Source organism: Zea mays, chromosome 8, assembly GCF_902167145.1.
Source record: "Zea mays cultivar B73 chromosome 8, Zm-B73-REFERENCE-NAM-5.0, whole genome shotgun sequence".
NCBI classification, from domain to species: Eukaryota; Viridiplantae; Streptophyta; class Magnoliopsida; order Poales; family Poaceae; genus Zea; species Zea mays.
Genome location: NC_050103.1, coordinates 110,331,788 through 110,341,063, shown reverse-complemented (window position 1 = coordinate 110,341,063; position 9,276 = coordinate 110,331,788).

The window sequence follows — 9,276 nt, the reverse complement described above, 5'->3', positions numbered from 1 at the left end:
CACACGAGCTAAACCGAGATAGAACCACTTACCGAGCTTGAATGACTAAACGAATGACCTAACATTCATGAATGACTTAACGCGCTCAAATGTCTTAATGGACACGAATAACTTAATGTGAGCAATCATGAGATCAAATAATTTAAGAAATGACTTAACACACTTAAATGACTTAATGTGCTTGAATGACTTGATGTTTTCCATACGTTGGAATGACTTAATGTTGTCTAGAATGACTGAACTAAAAACAAGGAACGTCTGATAAAAAACTGGAATGACTTAATGTTGTTTAGAATGACTAAACCAAAACAAGAAACGACCGAGAAAATATAAATAACGACTGAAAACAAGAATGTCTTAATATTTTCTGGAATGATTTAATATTGTCTCGAATGGCTGAACCAAGAACAAGAAATGTCTGAGAAAAACATGAAGAATGACTAAAAACAAAAACGACTTAATGTTGTTTGGATGCTAAAATGTTTGAATCAGAAGAAAAAAGGACTTAACATACGCGTTGGCCTATGGAGCCGATGTGTGGCGCAGAGGATGCCGCATACGGGGAAGGAGCCATGCGAGCCCGTGGAGCCGACGCGTGGCGCAGTGGAGCCGCGCACGAGGAGTTTGGTTGCCTCGATCGGTCCATTGTAGGGATGGCTATGGGTATGTGTCGGTGTTTCAACCCCGGGGGGTCCCTGGACCGACAGTAAATTGTCGCTGCGTGTCCCGGCCCAGATGGGTCGGCGAGAGACAGAACACAAGGGGGAGCAATAAGGGGAACCGCGGCCTCGTGTTGTCCTGCGCCCAGGGCGGATGCACTTGCAGTAGGGTGTTACAAGCGTTCGCGAGGGAGAGAGAGAGAGAGCCTGTGCGCCAGCCCGTTCTCCCGTGCGTCCACCTTCTCGTACGAGGGCCCTGGACCTTCCTTTTATAGATTTAAGGAGAAGGCCCAGGTGTACAATGGGGGGTGTAGCAATGTGCTAACGTGTCTAGCAGAGGGAAGCCAGAGCCCTATGTACATGCCGACGTGGCTGTCGGAGAGGTTTTGGCGCCCTGTTCATGTGATGTCGTGGCCGTCGGAGGAGCACTTGAGCCCTGTTGGAGCACAACTGTCGGAGCTGTCGGGTCCTTGCTGATGTCTCCTTGCTTCCGTAGGGGGCTGAGAACCGCCGTCGTCATGGAGCACGCGAGGTGCCATCATTACTTGTTTACCAGGGCGAGCCAGATGGGACGCCGGTCTTGTTCTCCGTAGCCTGAGCTAGCTAGGGGTAGGGTAATGATGTACCCCCCTGCGGCGTGGTCAGTCCGAGCTCGAGGTCGGGCGAGGCGGTGACTCCTCCGAGGTCGAGGCTGAGTCCGAGCCCTGGGGTCGAGCGAGGCGGAGACCGTCGTCCGGGTCGAGGTTGAGTCCGAGCCCTGGGGTCGGGCGAGGCGGAGACCGTCGTCCGAGGTCGAGGCGGAGTCAGTCATCCGAGGTCGAGGTTGAGTCCGAGCCCTGGGGTCGGGCGAGGCGGAGTCCGTCGTCCGAGGTCGAGGTTGAGTCCGAGCCCTGGGGTCGGGCGAGGCGGAGACCATCTTCCGAGACCGAGGTGGGGGCCGAGCCCTGGGGTCGGGCGAGGCGGAGCTTCCTATGGCGCCTGAGGCTGGACTTGGCTGCTGTCAGCCCCACTTTGGCGAGTGGCACAACAGTCGGAGCAGGGCAGGCGACGCTATTTTCTTGTCAGGTCAGTCAGTGAGACTGCGGTCACTTCGGCCCTGTCGACTGAGGAACGTGTGTCAGGATAAGGTGTCAGACGATCTTTGCATTGAATGCTCCTGCGATACGGTCGGTTGGCGAGGTGATCTGGCCAAGGTTGCTTCTCCGCAAAGCCTGCCTGAGCTGGGCCTCGGGCGAGTCGAAGGTGTGCCTGTTGCTTGAGGAGACCCTCGGGCGAGACATGAATCCACCTGGGTCTGCTGTTCTTGCCCGAGGATGGGCTCGGGCGAGGCGAGATCGTGTCCCTTGAGTGGACGGAGCCTTGACCTGAATTGCACCCATCAGGCCTTTGCAGCTTTGTGCTGATGGGGGTTACCAGCTGAGATTAGGAGTCTTGGGGGTACCCCTAATTATGGTCCCGACAGTAGCCCCCGAGCCTCAAAGGGAGTGTTGGTACTCGCTTGGAGGCTTTGTCGCACTTTTTTGTAAGGAGACCGGCCTTTCTCGGTTGCATTTCGTTCCGGTGGGTGCGCGCGAGCGCACCCGCCGGGTGTAGCCCCCGAGGCCTCGGAGGAGTGGTTTGACTCCTCCGAGGTCTTAGCGCTTTTCGTGACGCCTCGGCCGGTCTGGTTGTTCCCTCATGCGAACTGGTCGTAGCCCGGGTGCATGGTTAGGTTCCGAGTTCTCGGGCTGGTATGTTGACGCTGTCAACAGTTTGGCCGGAGCTGGGTTTGCGAGAGCAGCCCTCGAGCCTCCGCACAGAGCGAGAGGACGGTCAAGGACTGACTCGGCTTTTATCATATGCCCCTTCGTCGCCTTTCCGCAAGGAGGGGGGGAAAGCGCCATGTTGCCCTCGGAGGGCGCCGAACATGGTGTCCCCAGTGAGTTGCTAACGGGTGATCCGAGTGGACGCCCGTGCCCCGTTCGATAAGGGTCGGCTAGTGGCCCAGAGGCGCGCTCCAAAAGTACCTGCAGGTGATTTGCCGGACCCGGTCCCGTTTGATAGGGTCCGAGGGCTCGATGCCTCCCTCTGATGGGATTCCGTTACAGAATCGCTCCTGCTGGTCTCGGAAATGTCCTAGGGTACCTCGGGAGCGTAGCCCGAGCCTCGGCCATGTATCGGACGTACCCAGAGTCATCCCTCGCTCTGCGTGTTCTGAGGCGGCTATCGAACCCTTCGGGGGGCCAGCCTTCGAACCCCTGATCAGTAGTGGGCGTGGAGCCCAAGTGGCCTAAGGCGGCTGTCGAACCCTTCCGAGGGGCCAGCCTTCGAACCTCTGACCAGTAGTGGGCGCGGAGCCCGAGTGCTCTGAGGCGGCTGTCGAACCCTTCCGAGGGGACAACCTTCGAACCTCTGATCAGTAGGAGGGCTCAGGGCCCGCTTCCTTCGTGGAGAAGGATCCCTTTCGGAGTATCCCCTTTCCCGGTCCCTGTATCAAGAGAGAGAAAGGGGAAGAGGAAAAGGATACGAAATCGAACGACGTGGCGCACCTTTTTTGACGCGGTCATTATGGCGGAGGTGAAGCATCGCTCGCTTCGCCTGCCAAAGGTGTCGCCTGCCCTGCCGCAGAGTTAATGCGACAGGACGAGTGGTTCGCGGGGCAGCCGTTGCGCATGCGCGAGCCGTTCGAGGAACGGAACACGGGTGCGTCGTCTTCACGCCGTGGGAGGGGGCTCTCTCGCTGCCCCAGGAGGGGACGTGAGCCTGCAGACGACTTGACTGCTACTTCCGCCTGCCTGCCGCCATTACTGCTGGCCCACTTTTGGCCATATCGACCGTCGCGCCTTCTCCCGTGGCTGACTGACCTGTGACCGATGTGCTCAGTTGACACTGTTGGGCCATGCGCAGGGTTGCCTCGAGCCGCGACACCGGTTCCGCAGTCGAGAAGGCGCGATACTGGCGCGAGTGGCGGTGCAGTTTCTCGCACGTAGTAACCGGCGCGCCGGTTACATGACGTGTGGGCCTGGGCCTCCATGCTGGACGCGTCGAAGTCGAAAGGATGCATCCTTCAGGTGCGGTTGGATGCCGCCTGCATGCCGGTCCGCTCTTTCGCCCACTGGTTTAGGCGAAGATGGAGGAGTGCTTGTAACCGCTGGGCAGTTACGCGCTCCGCGCGCGGCGGTTTGGCTTCTTCTGTCCTGTGCCAGCTCGCATGACGCGTGGGACCCAGCCCCCGTGTCGTAGGGGGAGGACCTTGGAGCGTGTTGGTGAAGACTCAGTCCGCGACGGCTGAGGACGCAAGTGGGGAGAGTCGCCTTTAAAAAGGGGGCGACCCCCTTGGGTGGCAGCCATGCCTTCGCACTCCCCTCATGCATCGCGTCCTTCCACCTTCCGAGCCCTCGGATGGGGAGCGTCCGCGTTGCTTTCGTCTTGCTGTCGTTGGAGGAGCGCAACTTCGTGGAAGTTGGTACCTTTCAGCCATCGCTCGGCCTCAAGGATTTTCATCAGGCAGCCCGGCTGCATCCCCTCACCGATGGTCACCCAAGACGGTGACCACCAGTTTGATGGTGGGGAGAAGCAAGCCGGGCTGCGACCTCTGCCCCACCCTCAGCTTCAAAGATCTTCATCATCCTTGCTGGGGAGGAGGGAGAGGCGAGCCACCTGGGATTTTGTCGTCCCGTAGGCCCTCCAATGTGGGGGGTTATTCGTACCTGCGGGAGTGGAACCAGAGTTCCGTTTGTAATGGCACCTTGAGTGCCGGTGTCTGTTCATTGTGGCTGTCGGGGCCTGAACGTCTAGGTATTTTGGGTGTAATACCATGTTTCTTCCTCATTCCAAGCACTAGGACTCGCCTGTCGGCTAGCTGAACGGCTTAACCAAGTGTGAGTTGCCCTTTGCGGAAGGTGACGGGTGAGGTATTCGTATCCCGGAGGCGTAGGAGTCCCTCGGCCCGATCGGCCTTGCCACCCAAGGCTTCTCTTGCTCAGTTAAAGAAACCCTTGGCCGCTCTGCGATGAGCCGGAGCCGGAGGCAGTGGTGTCAGCGTGGACAGAGGCGGAGTCGTCTGGAGAAGAGACTTCGTCGACCCAGGAGCGGGGGACTTCCCAGGCCGAGGAGGCGTAGCAGCGGCAGCTAGAACTTGGCCAGGTCGTCCACTGGCGAGACCGACGCCGGAGTCGGGCTGCCGAGGCCATGAGCCGGGCTGATGTCCTCGGGGGACATCTGGCTGAGGCTACGGAGCGGCTGATCAAGCCGTCTGCTCGGGCCGAGTTCCTGGAGGAGGCCCTGGCGGCGATGGCCCAGGCGCTGTGCTGACATCTTCCTTCGAGGTGGAGATCCTCCGACCGTGTTGCCGTCCGAGGCCGGGTCGGATTCTGCCGAAGGTGGAGTCGACGCCGAGGGTGCTGCTGCTCCCCTTATTGATGTCTGAACCTGCAGGACCAGTTTGTCTGTAGTATGCGTATGTTTTTTGCGGCCGCCGAGGCCCAAACATACTGTCGTCGTGTTGTAAAGCTGCGTTTCTTTTCCCCTTGTTTCGAGTATCAGGACTTGTTCGTCGGTAGCAGAATCGTTTATCCGAGATAGAGTTACTTTTCACGGAAGGTGATGAGTGAGGTATCCGTATTGAAAGTCGCCTAGAGGGGGGGGGGTGGATAGGCGAAACCTGAAAATTAAAACTTTATCCCCCTACTAGATCCCTTGATTAGTGGTTAGAACAAGATATATAATTATCGGAGTATAAAAACTAAGTCCTTGCTTGCAAAGAGTATTGCTTTCAAATAATGCGGAATTGATAAATCAATACTACTAATAAGCCTATGAGATTAAAGCAAGAAGGCTTAGGCAAGAAGAGCAATAACACAAGTTCTCTCTTGCAATGTGTTGCTTCACTAAGTGAGAGTTTAACTTAAAGCAACACCAAACAGAATTAGCCAAGAGTAGTGCAAGAGAAACTTAGAAAGGGAAAAGACAAACAAATCACAAGCAATAAGCACACGAGACACGGGTGATTTGTTTTACCGAGGTTCGGCCCTCAAAGGCCTAGTCCCCGTTGAGGAGTCCACTTAAGGACGGGTCTTTTTCAACCCTTTCCCTCTCTCCACCGATCACTCAAGGATCGGCGAGCTCTTCTTCTTCTCAAGGATCACTCTCGATCCCGCAAGGACCACCACACTCTTTGGTGTCTCTTGCTAGCTTTTACAAGCCTCCAAAACTTTGGAGGAATTTCGATGGGAGTCAAAACTCCACGCACTAATGAACACAAAGATGTAGCACACACTATCTCTCAATGAATCTCACAAGGCACTAATGCTAAACACAAATGAGTAGCTCTCTTTTGCTTGCTCTCTCTTTTGTGGCACTTGTATTGGTTGTAGTGGTCTAAATCTTGTGTATAGGATGGATCAATGAATATATGTGGTTGGGAGGGCTTGAGTATGTCAACTAGATGACTTGGAATGTTGCTTGGGCTCCCACACCCTGAAGTGGCCGGTTGGGGTGGTATTTATAGCCCCAACCACCCATATAGCCGTTGGGGCGCATCTGCTAGAAATTGCACTGGCGGACGGTCCGCGGCTAGGGCCCGGACGGTCCGCGACCCTCCAACGGTCGATTCTGACATCTTCAACGGATATTTCTGACAGATCAACGGTTAGATCAACGGCTATCTGCCTCGGTGACACCACGCGGACGGTCCGCCCTTGGTCCCGGACGGTCCGCGCCAGCTATATAATTCCTTTTGCTCAACTTGTCACCTTCGGGCTGAACCAGGTCTTCACCTGCGGACTGTCCGTGAATTATAGCCGGACGGTCCGCGCGTTGTAGCTGGACGGTCCGCGGTTTAGTCGGACTATCCATGATTTATAGTTCCTGGTCGAAGTCAAAGTGGTGTCCCGGACTGTCCGCGCTTAGTCTGTTTTTCCAAAAAGCTTCTCCTGTCCGGAATAATCTACGGTATTCCGGACAGTCGATTTAGTATAGTTGTAGATGAACCTTTAGCACCTGTAGAACATATAATCTAGAGCAAACTAGTTAGTCCAATTATTTGTGTTGGGAAATTCAACCACCAAAATCAATTAGGAAAAGGTTTGAGCCTATTTCCCTTTCAATCTCCCCCTTTTTGGTGATTGATGCCAACACAAACCAAAGCAAATATATAAGTGCATAATTGAACTAGTTTGCATAAGGTAAGTGCCAAGGTTACTTGGAATTAGACCAATTTACATTTCATAAGATATGCATGAATTGCTTTCTTCTTTTAATATTTTGGACCACGCTTGCACCACTTGTTTTGTTTTTGCAAATTTTTGGAAATTCTTTTCAAAGTCTTTTGCAAAATAGTCAAAGGTAAATGAATAAGATTTTGAGAAGCATTTTCAAGATTTGAAAATTTTCTCCCCCTGTTTCAAATGCTTTTCCTTTGACTTAAACAAAACTCTCCCTCAACAAATTCCTCCTCTTAGTGTTCAAGAGGGTTTTAAGATATCAATTTTGAAAGTACTACTTTCTCCCCCTTTTGAACACAATAAGATACCAATTTGAAAATCATTAGTAATAAAATTAGGTGGTGGTGCGGTCCTTTTGCTTTGGGCTAATACTTTCTCCCCCTTTGGCATGAATCACCAAAAACGGATACTTTGAGTGAAATATAAGCCCTTTTACTTTCTCTCCCCCTTTGGCAAATAATATATGAGTGAAGATTGTACCAAATTTGGAGAGACGACGGAATACCGGCAAGGAGTGGATAATACCAATGGAGTTGAGTGGAAGCGATGTCTTTGCCGAATACTCCATTTCCCTTTCAATCTAAGACTTAATATATGAGATGCTCATGACAACATATTAGTCTTAGCCTTGGCACAAAATAGAGATAAGAAATATGCAAATGTACCAAAGGAAAGAGACATGATTAAAAGGATATGTCAATTAAGCTTAAACAATTCTATATAATATAGATTTCTCCCCCTAAATATGTGCTTTGAGAGGAATACAAATTTTTGGTCTTAAATGCCAAGTGCACATAATTAGGTTAATGAGATCATGTCTATATTATAGAGAATGTGAAGTGCATTGTGTCATAGTATAAGTGTGATGCTCATGACATTTTATGCACTTATGAAAGCATGTTATAAATATCTTAAGCATTTACCCTTAAGGATTTCAAAGAGACTTAAGGACCATCCACCTTTGGAACAAAGGTAGCTTATCCTCGTTACAAGGTTAAGCTTTAAGCTCCTTGATAATAAAATTACTTCACCCAGTTTAAATAAAGATTAAGAATGAATGTTTGAGAAGTTAAACTAGGTATGAAGCAGGGTTAATGCATGAACATGCTTTCTCTTCCTTTTATACAAGATATGCAAGGAATGTAGGAAGATTTAGGTACGTGTATGAATAAGATTGAATAGTTTTACCCTTTTGTACCTTTACATAGTGATGTTCTCTTCATTGTGCTTTGTCCTTAGTCTTATTGAATTCGCCGACGACCTATAATCAAGACAATATATGAAAATATTGTGCACAAGAGAGAGTTCTACAACTAGTGATCCTTTTCTAAGTCATTGTTTTTAGATATCAAGTAGATCACAAATTGCATAAATATATCATGAATTCTCCTTTTAACTTAGTGCATATCAAGATAGATGTCGATTGAAATTACCAATTGAAATCAAATTGAAATTGCATGAAGCACTAAGAAGCATAAGTGATAATTGAAGTTATTCAATGATCATACAACAGATGCGATCAAAAGAACAACATAGACATTAGATTATCAAACATGCTCATAAATAGGAGAATCCGATAAATATGCTACTTTAACATTGAAAGCTACAATCCTTGATAAAGGTGACATTATTTTACCAAGATGGATTGAAATATAGTAGCATGCCTTATGAGAAACTTGTTCTCATACAAGAGACTATATGAGATTACTAAGATAACGTGCTAGTCTCAAAATAATCAAGATATAGAAATAGGCTCCCCCTAGAGACATGCATCAAGAAAGAAGGAAATGGGTGGATGCACTTACTTTTAAAGGGAAATAGGGAGAAGCACTATTTATCTTTGATCAAGGCTTATAAGATTTGCAATAAACAACTCATGCCTGGTATTCTCACAATGAAAAAGATTTAGAATACTCACAACCACACCATTGATATCCAAGTAGGTGTTGTTGCACTTGATGTCTTTCTCTTTCTTGTGAGTGTCCTCCCTTTGTAGTTGTTTCTTTTTCCTTCCAAACTTATTGAAAATACTCAAGAAAGATGTCAATAGCACAAGGGAGTATATGGTGAAGGATGACTTCTTAGATAGGAAATAAACATAATTCATCATCCATAAGTCACATAGACATGAAGTAAATTTCTTAACATTTGTGCACATCAAAAGAAATATGCACACTCTAAACATTTTGATAAATCACAGGAAATTTACTTCTTCATATTGAATTTTTTAATCATTACTTAAAAGAAATCAATATGAGAACAAATATAGCAAAGGCATGAAATAGATTCTAATGGACAAGTGCATTTTATTAGAATGAGATTGAGTGCACATCTATTCGACTTTGGTCCAATACAGAATCTATTCTTTATATAGATAGGATATGATTTATTAGAGTAAACAACCATTGATGGGA